Source organism: Danio rerio, chromosome 1, assembly GCF_052040795.2.
Source record: "Danio rerio strain M-AB ecotype USA chromosome 1, GRCz13ab, whole genome shotgun sequence".
Lineage (NCBI taxonomy): Eukaryota > Metazoa > Chordata > Actinopteri > Cypriniformes > Danionidae > Danio > Danio rerio.
The window spans coordinates 1,750,001-1,762,500 of record NC_141021.1 but is presented as its reverse complement, the minus strand read 5'-3'; the positions used below and the strand labels follow the sequence as shown (position 1 = coordinate 1,762,500).

The 12,500-nt window shown below is 37.3% G+C and overlaps 1 long non-coding RNA gene across 5 annotated transcripts in view; it reads right to left on the bottom strand.

Moving 5' to 3' along the window:
• Positions 1-12,500, bottom strand: part of LOC141384236 (uncharacterized) — a 94,626-nt gene that overhangs the window by 13,153 nt on the left and 68,973 nt on the right. For 2 of the 5 annotated variants that reach the window (XR_015476049.1, XR_015476050.1), the window contains exon 3: positions 5,914-6,072. This is a non-coding gene — a long non-coding RNA (uncharacterized LOC141384236). Of the gene's footprint in view, positions 1-3,796; positions 4,496-5,913; positions 6,073-12,500 lie in introns of those variants that run through there. The other 3 variants (XR_015476047.1, XR_015476046.1, XR_015476048.1) reach the window with 3 other exon arrangements.

The window sequence follows — 12,500 nt, the reverse complement described above, 5'->3', positions numbered from 1 at the left end:
GCTCCGGTTTCTAAACACAAGCGCTACAGGTGAATTGAATGAACTAAACTGGTCGTAGTGTATGAGCGTGTGTGAATGTGTATGGGTGTTTCCCATTACTGGATTGCAACTGGAAGGGCATCCGCTGCATGAAAACGAAGGATATTGAATGAATGGATGAACTTTTAGAGTTAATCAAATCTAAACCATTATGTATAATTAATAGTAGTTACAGTACAGCAGTTGTGCAATAAGCCTCTTTATATCACTCGATCTCATGCTGTCAGTTTCAAAAACAAACTTTGTTGAAGTGATGTAAGCTGAAACTGAGCTTTGATTGGCTTCATCATTTACACCCCGGGCAGATATTCAGAAACACAAACGCTGCTGATGAAGAGATCTCATCATCCGCCATCTGAACGCTTGAAGATGCAGCTGAAGAACACCTCACACACACATATCGCAGAAAACTAAAGGCTTGGACTTGAAAATTATGTTTTGAGGCAATAAAAAAGTAAAAAAACAACAACAACACAGACCCCAAACTGATCAACCTCATGTGAAGGACACCCACTGCATAATAAAAAAGGCATCTGTACATGTTAGTGCTGTATATGTCATGTAAAAATGTTATACACTGTAAAACCCAAAAGTTAAGCCAACTCAAACCATTTGAGGAAACCAATTGCTACAAACCATTTAAGTTCAAAAACAAATCCTAACAAGTACTGTGAACTTAATCCATTTGAGTAAACAAAGCAATTTGAGCACAGTAAAACCCAATAAATGGAGAACTCAAACCAACTGAGTACTGTAAAACCCAATGAGTTAAGGCAACTCAAACCGTTTGAGGAACCGATTGCTACAAACCATTGAGTTAAACTAACCTATATGAGTACTGTGAACTTGCTCCATTTAAGTTGAAGTAATGAGGCATTTAATTAACTCATTCCCCTAACACTGAGTTCAAAACTGTTTTCAAATGAGTAGAATTAACTTTCAGTAAACTTTGAGTAAACTACACTCAATTCATTTGATGAAGTTGACTGTTGGGTTAAGTCTCTTAAGTTGTTACTTCTACAGTATGGAATTGACTTTATTTGTATAGTATGTTTACAGCAGCCACAAGACCGACCTAAGTGCTTTACAACATTAAAAATACTCGATAGATAAAAATACAAATAAACCATGAAAAAAATCCAAATAGGCCTGTGACAACAAATGGGTTAGGCATATACACAGAATTACATATTTCTATTTTTACAACTAGTTTGTAATATTTAAAGAATTCCATATATTTATACATATGTGTATGTGTATATATATATGTATGTATGTATCAACCCAAGCTCATTCTGGAAACGTAGCCCTGCGGACATTTCTGGAGACCGCGATTTACGTGGCCGGAGGTACGTAAAGGCAGCGTTTGGTTTTTTTCGAGCGAACGCCGCGGGGCGGTGTGGCGCCGCTCCGCCCCTCCTCTTCGCGCTCGCCGACTGACGGCTCGCCTCCGAGTGGAGGGCTTTCCCGACGCAATCAGTTTGTTCGCCTAGCTCACAGCGTTGCGTCGGCGGAGCGGAGGCCCCGGAGGAGGAGGAGGAGCCGGAGCCGGCCGCAGTGGACGACGACCGGGATCGAGTCCGGGGAACAGCTGGTTCCGGAAATCAGGTAAGACGAAAAACGGAATCCGGACAATAAGGGCGAGAACGCGGCGGGATCCGAAAATGCGGTCGAAATCGAAGACGAGGGCTTTTGCTTTTTTTTTTGTTTTTTTTTTCCTAATCCGGCGGCTTTTCGCGCGAGAACGGTGTGGGCGCGAACGCCGCGCGCTCCCGAGAGGCGCCCGCCCGAGACTCGAAAAAGCGCGCACAGCGGCCTCTCGCGGATCCGCGAAAACAAAAAAACGCTCGAATACGTACCTCCCGGGACGTAAATCGCGGTCCGCAGAAACGTCCGCGGGGCTACGTTTCCACAATGAGCCCGGGTTGGTATGTATACATATATATGTATGTGTGTGTGTGTATATATATATATTAATTTATTGTGAGATTATGTATTTTTCTAGACTTTTTAATTTATTTAATCTTCATAATTAATTAATTAATTAAAAACTCAGATATTTGTTTAAACATTTCAAAATAAAATAATATATATATATATTGCCAAATTAGGGTGACATGGTGGCTCGGTGGTTAGCACTGTGGTCTCACAGCAAGAAGGTCCTGGCTGTGCCAGTTGTCATTTCTGTGTGGAGTTTGCATGTTCTCCCCGTGTTGGCGTGGGTTTCCTCCGGGTCCAAACACATGCTCTATAGGGGAATTGATGAACTAAATTGGCTTTCAAGAGTTGACACTTAGCTGATGATTGATTATAAAGTGTGTTTGGCATGCTGTCCCGGGAGAGAGCCCTGAGCTCATAAGATCCTCGAGCCCCGGGGTTCCCATCCAATTTGCAAGTAAAAAGGGGAGTTTGAGCTGAGGTAAATCTGAAAAACTCCCCTGCTGTAGTAGCTAATGAACAGATAGTTCTTAAGAGATAACGACTTAAGTTGCATGTATTTTGATGGAGGGACCACCATGCCACCCATCTAGGAAAGGAGGAGGAGTAGGGGTGGAAGGGGGGATTCTTAAAAATGAAGATGGCTGTTATATTGGGAATCGTCTGGTGAATCATGAATAATTCGGGACCAGCCGCAAGCAATCATACACACGTGATCCTCTCTAATATAGTTTAGACATAAACTTCACTTTGTGCACTGTGTGTGTGTGTGTGTGAGAGAGAGAGAGAATGAGTGTGTGTGGGTGTTTCCCAGTACTGGGTTGCAGCTGGAAGTGTATCCTCTGTGTAAAACATATGCTGGAATAGTTGGTGGTTCATTCCTCTGTGGCGACTCCTAAATAAAAGGACCTAGCTGAAGGAAAATTAATTAATAAATATTAGCAGATAAAAAATGTAAAATACAGACTAAAGGACTGCATTATAAAAAGTATTAGACATTAAATCTAAATTCTTTCAATGTTACAAATTACACGCATACATATATATATATATATATATATATATATATATATATATATATATATATATATATATATATATATATATATATATAGGGCGAGGCAGTGGCGCAGTAGAAGCGAGAAGGTTGCTGGGTCGCTGGTTCGTACCTTGGCTCAGTTGGTATTTTTGTGTGGAGTTTGTATGTTCTCCCTGCCTTCGCATGGGTTTCCTCCGGGTGCTCCAGGTTTCCCCCACAGTCCAAAGACATGTGGTACAGGTGAATTGGGTTGGTTAAATTGTCCATAGTGTATGAGTGTGTGTGTGAATGTGTGTGTGGATGTTTCCCAGAGATGGGTTGCGGCTGGAAGGGTATCCGCTGCGTAAAAACTTGCTGAATAAGTTGGCGGTTCATTCCGCTGATTAATAAAGGGACTAAGCCGACAAGAAAATGAATGAATATATATATATATATATATATATATATATATATATATATATATATATATATATATATATATATATATATATATAAAGCACTTAAATACCTTTTCAACACATTTTGATCTACATCTACATTTGTTTATTAAGCATATATTGAGTTAATATTGAGATTAATTTGTTTTTTAAAGGTTTTCTCTAAACCTTTCCACAGAGCCACAGACACTCTCATCCAGCCGCTGGAGCTCAGTTTGAAAACCTTAGCTTTAGACTATTTACGATCTCCAGGCCACTTGACACATTAATATAGTTTTTGTGCTGTATAATAAATCAGCGCCGCCCACCCGGACAATCAAGTCAACAATCGCAAGTCAAGTATGTTTGTGACATTTATTGCTTATTACATTATGAAAGAGCCTTTATATCATCATCTCTGTCTGCAGTGTTTGCCCAGTGATTAATCTGTCGTCTTCTGATACCATCAAGGCTTTGCATCAATATTGCATTTCTCCATCTCACAAACGCGGAGCTGTAAATACACACATCGAGACAGGAAGGTCACCGTGTCCACGGTGTGACTTTACACATCATTTGAGCACTTAAGGAAATCAGGCGCACAATTAGCCGTTCAGCGTCAGATCTGTTACCTATAGCTGCTAGTAATGGAGAAAAGTCAATCACACTTCTGGACCGCAAATGAATCAAAGGTGACATGACTAGGCATCATTATCCTGCAGAAAGATCCTGTGATCTGCTGAGACGGGGCACTTGTGTGTGTGTGTGTGTGTGTGTGATGGGGGTCGTATGGCATTTTAATTACAGAAGCTCAAACCTCTCAAATGAGAAATCGCAGCACTTTGTTTGGATAGTAAAGGTCTGGGAAATAAATGAGAAGAGCCCACATGATGTTCCTTAGGTTTGCTCTAAAAATAAAGGTCCTTTAATGCTGCGTATCAGCCGTTTAACGTCAGTCAGCGTCTTCAGTGTTCACAAAACATTTGGGGCGCAGTGTGGCGCAGGACGCGGCGCAATAGTCTTTTGGTACTCCAGCGCAGAGTTGCGCCTCGCTTACACACTGCTTAATACACACAAGAGAGCAATAGGCAAATATCTTTACATATAAAAAAATGTAAATATTAAGGATATATATAGGATATAATAAGAATAGATATAGGATATAAATATAAAGGATTAAAATATTACAAAACATATTATTTTCTAGCCTACATAAATATGAAAAATCACTGCTTTTATGCCTTCTTCATCTCAGGAGGGTTTTTCAGTTCATTCATAACAATTTGCTTTTGTATAATGTTATTATTATTAGCAGTGTTTTTTATTATATCCATATTTATATTTGTTTTATTAAAAACAAGCTTAGATTTGCCCACCTGTCAGGTTTCAGACCATGGGGCATGACAGGTGTATTTGGAAATAACTCAGTATTTTGACCACACTTGGCCATTATTGTTCATTTATTCGTTTGCTGGAAATTAGAACTGAATTTAGAAATAGTTTTGACACAAATCTTTGCGCTTAACAAACGAAATTAATTATTTATAGGCTACTTGATGTCTGTGCGTAAAGGTTTCCCTATCCAAGAGCGAAAGTGAAAGTAGATCATTTATCTGTCATTCTCACGCAGTAGATGCTCTGTTTAACAGTTTTCTGTTAATAAACTGTTAATTGTTTGCTTGTGAAATGCTCATTTTTTCCACTTAGACTTACTTTGCGTCCTGTAAATAGCGAATGCGCTCTTGGCGCGACGCAGCTGCTCTTAAAGGGAATGTGAGTTGAGACTCTAATTGGTTTATTCTCAAAACACACCTATAACTCAATAAGAAAATAAACTCAACCTATTTAGACCATGTGCCTTGGCGCAAGGCAGATTTCCCGTCCTTAAATTAGCAAAAAAATGCGTCCTGACACGCCCTGAAAGCGTTTGCGCCCTGCGTTTTGCGCTCTGCGCATGGACCGTCAAAATAGAGCCTTTGATCTCAGCACTAATGGCCCATTTCATTGTATATATACAATGTACAACTGGAAGATTTTAGTTTTTTATAATCTCAAAAAGTCCCTTTATTACCCAACATGCTTGTAATTTTAAAGATTCCTCCTAAATTAGCAAGCTAAGCTACTTTCAGCCTTGTGAATATGGTCGCACATTTTACTTTTAATTTCAACAGTTTACAAAAACAACTTTTGATTATTTTGTCCTCATAATATTTTAGTCAACAGTAAAATTCTGCATCTTTTTCAGCCTCTTCTGTGTCAGCGTGATGAGATTAACCCTTTGCATATGCATATATTAGCGCTGGTTATTTTCAGAGGGCTGTTGCTGTTATTCTGCACAGTTTGCATCAGATGCAGATTCCACCAGAACTACTGAATCCAACTTCACGTGGATATTAAGCATCGCTGTTTATCTAGCAATATGAAACAAGAGATGCAATCATTCCCTTAAGATTTCACATGGCTTTTGGAGGTTTTTCTTACCTCTAGAAAATAATGCTGGCCCGCTGGTGGGCTGCTTTGACCCAGTTGGATGGTGGTGGGCAATTTGGTGGAAAAAGCCCGGTTGATAACAGTGTCATTTCAGAGTCCTGCTGTGTGCCGGTCATCTTTATGTGCTGCTCGTCTCTGGAATCACATCACCTGTTACACAAAAGAATTCAATTTTGTTGTATTTGTGAAGAGCACTGCAGAGAAGACGTGCTTGCAAAGCAGTGCTACAACTGATTCAGATGCGTCTGATCTGATATTTTTAACCATTTATGTGGTAACTCATTGACATTACAGTATATACAGATGTGGATACCCTTCTACTGAAGACAGAAAAAACTACAGTGATCACTGAAATAATTAGAAACTGAAAAAGGTCATGTTTAATCAATAAAAGACTGAAAATCAGGTATTGCATTTGAATTGTGGCTCAACAGGAGCATTAAAAAAGCTAACTAATGAAAGTGTCTTGGGCAACATTGAAGTTAATTTACAATTTTGTTCACGTCTGGTTTGTTTTTTAAATCATAAAAGTACAAAAGTCTTGTAATAACCCAGAGTTTTTTTCTAATAAGTATTTCAATGAGTGCCCTATAAAGGGTAAAAGCAACACAGACTCATTGTGGATATGTACCCCTGTCTAGATTTCTGGAGAGTGTGAATTTGGCTGCATTTCATCTTTAAAACGAACACTGAAATTAATAAAATAAATAAATAAGCAACAGGCTGAATATGTGATGGAATCACACGGCCATGACAGCTTTTGTTTTTCTAGATTGCTTGTGAAAACACTATCAGTTGGGTTTAGGGATGATGGTGGGTGAGTCAGTCGGACCACAGCAAGCTGGCCTGGTCAGCTGAAGTGTATATTGTACCCTCTGATGTATTTGCGCTAAATACTAAAAAACTAAATAACACAATGTTGAGTTTGTCCATATCTAAACCAACATTGGGTTTAAACACCTCAGGATTTTTTGAGTGTGTTAAAAGGTTTTTGACAACAATAAAAAGTAATGTTTCTATAATATTCTTAAGATACGTTTGATATAATAAACTCTAAAAAAAATAAAATAAAAAAGCAAAAGTTGGGTTGTTTTAACCAAACATGACGTCAGTTTGGAAAAAACTAATATGTAACTGTATAATTTAAATAAAAAAAAATGAAATAAACTAAATATGTTTGACATAACCCATTCTTAAAAAAAGAAGCAAAAGTTGGGCTGTTTAGACTTCTTTTTTTTTTAAATGGGTAATACTAATCATATTTTATTCAGTGGAAATATCAACAAATATAGAAGAGACTAATTTGGAATAGTGTCATTTAAATTGCATACAGAAAAAAATAAAATAAATCTCATGTTGGGTGAAAACAACCCAGTATTTTTAGAGGGTGTGTTAAAAAGTTTCAGAGAACATTCAAAGGTAACATTTACATAACATTTTCAAGATATGTATAACATTCTAAAAAAATGCAAAAGCTGGGGTGTTTTAACCCAACATGGGGCTAGTTTAGAAGAAACTAATACGTAATAGTGTAATTTAAATGTCATACATTTTAACTGAATAAAAAAATGTTGAATATAACACATTCTTTAAAAAAAAAGAAACAAAAGCTGGGTTGCTTTAACCCAACATGTGGTCAATAATAGAAGATCAGCATTTGGAATAGTGTCATTTAAATTGAATACAAAAAATTAATAAAAATAAATTCATTCATTCATTTTCTTTTCAGATTAGTCCCTTTATTAATATGGGGTCGCCACAGCAGAATGAACCGCCAACTTATCCAGCATATGTTTTACGCAGCAGATGCCCCTCCCATCACTGGGAAACATCCATTCACAATCATTCACACACACAATCGTACACTACGGCCAATTTTAGCTTACCCAATTCACCTATACCATGTTTTTGGAGGAAACCGGAGCACCCAGGGGAAACCCATGCCAACATGGGGAGAACATACTCCACACATAAACACCAACTGACCCAGCTGGGTAAAAAAAAATGTAAAAAATAAATAAATAAATAAATAAAATAATCTCATGTTGGTAATCTCAACCGAGTATAAAAATCTCTAAAAAAAAAAAAAAAGCAAAAGCTGGGGTGTTTTAACCCAACATGGGGTCAAATATGAAAGAGTGTAATGTGGAATAATGTTGTTTAAATTAAATACAAAATACCTCAATTTGTCAATATTTTTTAGAGTTTGTGTTAAAAAGTTTCTGACAAAACTTTCAAAATTAATATTTCCATCATATATTCAGGATACACTTCATATAATACACTGAAAAAAAAGTTGGGTTGTTTTAACCCAACGTTAGGTCAATATTGAAGAGATTAATATGAAATATCAGATTTTAAAGGTAATGTAAAAATAAATTAACATAATGTTGAATTTTTCATATTTGAACCAATCTTGGGTTTAAACAACCCCGCATGTTTTAGAGAGTGTGTTAAAAATATTCTGACAATATTCCATATTTTCCGACATTATTCCATATTTTCAAGATATTTTTGATTTAATACACTCCATAAACAAAACACACACAAAAAAAAAAAAAACAAGCAAAAGCTGGGTTGTTTTAACTCAACATGGGGTCAATATGGAGGAAACTAATATGTAGTAGTGTAATTTTAGCTGAATAAAATTTAAAACAAACTAAATAATAAAGCACATTCTTAAAAAGAAGAAGTAAACGCTGGGTTGTTTATGGATTGTATATGGAATAGTGTCATTTAAACTGAATGCAAAAATAAAATACCACAATGTTGGGTATGTCCAGGTGGTTCATTCCGCTGTGGCGACACCTGATTAATAAAGGGACTGAACTGAAAAGAAAATGAATGAATATCTGAACCAATCTTGGGTTTAAACAACCCAGGATCTTTTAGAGTGTGTGTTAAAAGTTTCTGACAATATTCCATATTTTCCGATATTATTCCATATTTTCAAGATATGTTTGATTTAATACACTCCATAAACAAAACACACACACACACACACACACAAAAAACAAGCAAAACAAAACAAAACAAAACAAAAGCTGGGTTGTTTTAACTCAACATGGGGTCAATATGGAGGAAACTAATATGTAGTAGTGTAATTTTAGCTGAATAAAATTTAAAACAAACTAAATAATAAAGCACATTCTTAAAAAGAAGAAGTAAACGCTGGGTTGTTTATGGATTGTATATGGAATAGTATCATTTAAACTAAATGCAAAAATAAAATACCACAATGTTGGGTTTGTCCAGGTGGTTCATTCCGCTGTGGAGACACCTGATTAATAAAGGGACTAAACTGAAAAGAAAATGAATGAATATCTGAACCAATCTTGGGTTTAAACAACCCAGGATCTTTTAGAGTGTGTGTTAAAAGTTTCTAAAAGCATTCGTTTCCATATTTTAAAGATATGCTTGATATAACACATTCTTTAAAAAAATAAGCAACAGCTGGGTTGTTTTAACCCAATATGTGGTCCAATATGAAAGAGTGTAATATGGAGGTGTCATTTAAATTGCATACAAAAAACAACAAACAAAACAAAAACAAACCCAATGTTGGGTTTGCACATATTTGAACCAATGTAAATACCAACCAGTATTTTTTAGTGATGGTGTGTGTTAAAAGGTTTCAAAAATAAACACTCAAAAACTTCAAAAGCTGGGTCGTTTTAACCCAGCATGTGGTCAAATATGCCATTTAAATTAAATACAAAAAAAATATATATCTCAATTTTTTAATATTTGATCCAAAATTAAGTTGAAACAACCCAGCATTTGTTTAGAGTGTGTGTTAAAAAGTTTTAGAGAACATTGAGAAATGCAGATTATGATTAGCCGGCGCACTGTCTGCTCTGCAGTGCATTTCAATGAAGTCTGTTTGTGAGTTCAGCCATTGGCCATCAGCATACTAATATTTCAAAGGTCTGAAAACTTGAAATGCAGTATATAACATCATTACAGGTCACCAAACAATAGATTCTGGAGGCCGCAGACAATTGAAACACTCTGAAGCAGACAGAACTTGTCTCAGAGAAACAAAAGCTGATGCTTTAATTGGCGCCAGGATAAAAAGCTCCATCAGAAAGCGTCGCTAAAACACAGACGGTGGCTCTTTGAGCACAGGTCAAATCCCTTTCATGAGCTCATCACAACAGCCTTCAGCCCAGTGTGTTTTAACTCACAGGTAAATGGAGAATTAGCATATTTCAGCGAGTGTTATGCAATGTTTTCTGAAGCGCAATACAGCCGTGCATTAACGCCAATATTTTCTCATCTCGGAGTTTCTGTAAATATTGTGTTATTCAGACAAAGCGATCCCTGCTGCGAGAGGAAAGCCTGGCTCTTTTTATTTGTTTTTCACTTGCAGATTTTTCTCTGAACTTTGTGTGTGTGTGTGTTTTTTGGCTTTGAGGTGTAAATGCAGCACTTAAATCATCTGAAGTATACGCTGCTATCATTTGTAATTGGACGTTGTCAGAATAAGTCATTGGAAAGCTCCAAACTCGGCTCGCGTGCGTGTGCCGCTGTACTTTCAACTCTGGAATGAAAAATTGTTTTGTTTTCCTTATTTCGACTGCCTACGTTTTTATTGTGCAAACACTCGACACATTTGCATAAGACGGCTGGCGTGTCACGACTCTATGAAATATTAATGCATTTGTCCGGAGTTCAGCCAGAAAAAATAAAAAATGCAAACTTTCTTTTGCATATGTTGACAACAGTGCATGCATTATAGACCATGTGAGTTTTGAAGAATGAAACTAGAGAAGATTACTGCATAATTAATGGGAATATTAGGAAGGTTTTCTAAAAGTTATGGCATCGTTAATACGATGTTTGTTTAAAGTTATCTGATGTTTAATAATGTTCAGTTGAAGATACAATTATTCTTTATATATATATATATATATATATATATATATATATATATATATATATATATATATTATTTTCCAAGTGATGTTAAACAGCACAAGCAAAAGGTTTCCTAATACATTTCTCTTCTGGAGAAAGTCTACATTTTAGACTTTTCAAGAGTCTAATCTGATAGGAATATATACACTTACCGGCCACTTTATTAGGTACACCTGCCCAACTGCTCGTTAACGCAACTTTCTAATCAGCCAATCACATGGCAGCAGCTCAATGCATTGCTCACTCTTTATTTTGATAGTCTGTTTGTTGATTTCAAGTTACATTGCATCTACATGCCAACTAATTCTTTTTAGATTATAAGTAGACTGTTAGGTTGGGGTTAGGGTAAGTTGACATGTACTTGCAAGGTTTCTTTTATTCAGTTAAATGTCTGTTGAAGGAGCAGTGTCAGCAGATAATAAGCAGACAGTCTATTAACTCTCAAATGGACCATCAAAATAAAGTGTTACCAATGCATTTCGGCATGTAGACATGGTCAAGACGATCTGCTGCAGTATAAAGCGAGCATCAGAATGGGGAAGAAAGGGGATTTAAGTGACTTTAAACATGGCATGGGCTGCTCTGAGTATTTCAGAAACTGCTGATCTACTGGGAATTTCACGCACAACCATCTCTAGGGATTACAGAGAATGGTCTTATGAAGAGGAAATATCCAGTGTGTGGCAGATCTGTGGGCGCAAATGCCTTGTTTATGCCAGAGGTCAGAGGAGAATGGCCAGACTGGTTCCAGCTGATAGAAAGGCGACAGTAACTCAAATAAGCACTCGTTACAACCGAGCTCTGCAGAAGAGCATCTCTGAACACACAACACGTCCAACCTTGAGGCGGATGGGCTACAGCAGCAGAAGAGCACACCGGGTGCCGCTCCTGTCAGCTAAGAACAGGAAACTGAGGCTACAATTCACACAGACTCACCAAAACTGGACAGTAGAAGATTGGAGAAACGCTGCTGCTCTGATGAGTCTCCATTTCTGCTCACACATTCAGATGGTCGGGTCAGAATTTGGCGTCAACGACATGAAAGCATGGATCATCCTGCCTTGTATCAGCGGTTCAGGCTGGTGGTGTAATATGTGGTGGAGATTTTCTAGTCACACTTTGGGTCCATTAGTACCAATTGAGCATCAACGCCACAGCCTACCTGAGTATTGCTGCTGACCATGTCCATCCCTTTATGAGCACAGTGTCTCCATCTTCTGATGGCTACTTCCAGCAGGATAACGCACCATAATGTCATAAAGCCTGAATCTTCTCAGACTGGTCTCTTGAACATGACGATGAGTTCACTGTACTCAAATGGCCTCCACAGTCACCAGATCTCAATCCAATAGAGCAGCTTTGGGATGTGGTGGAACAGGAGATTGGCATCATGGATGTGCAGCCGACAAATCTGCAGCAACTGTGTGATGCTATCACGTCAATAAGGAGCAAAATCTCTGAGGAATATTTCTAGTAGCTTGTTGAATCTATGACATGAAGGATTAAGGCAGTTCTGAAGGCAAAAAGGGTCCAACCCGGTACTAGTAAGGTGTACCTAATAAAGTGGCCAGTGAGTGTATATTATATATATTTTTTTGTAAAAACTGCTAAGGTCAACATTGATAGCCCATAAGAAATACATATATTTAAATTGTCTA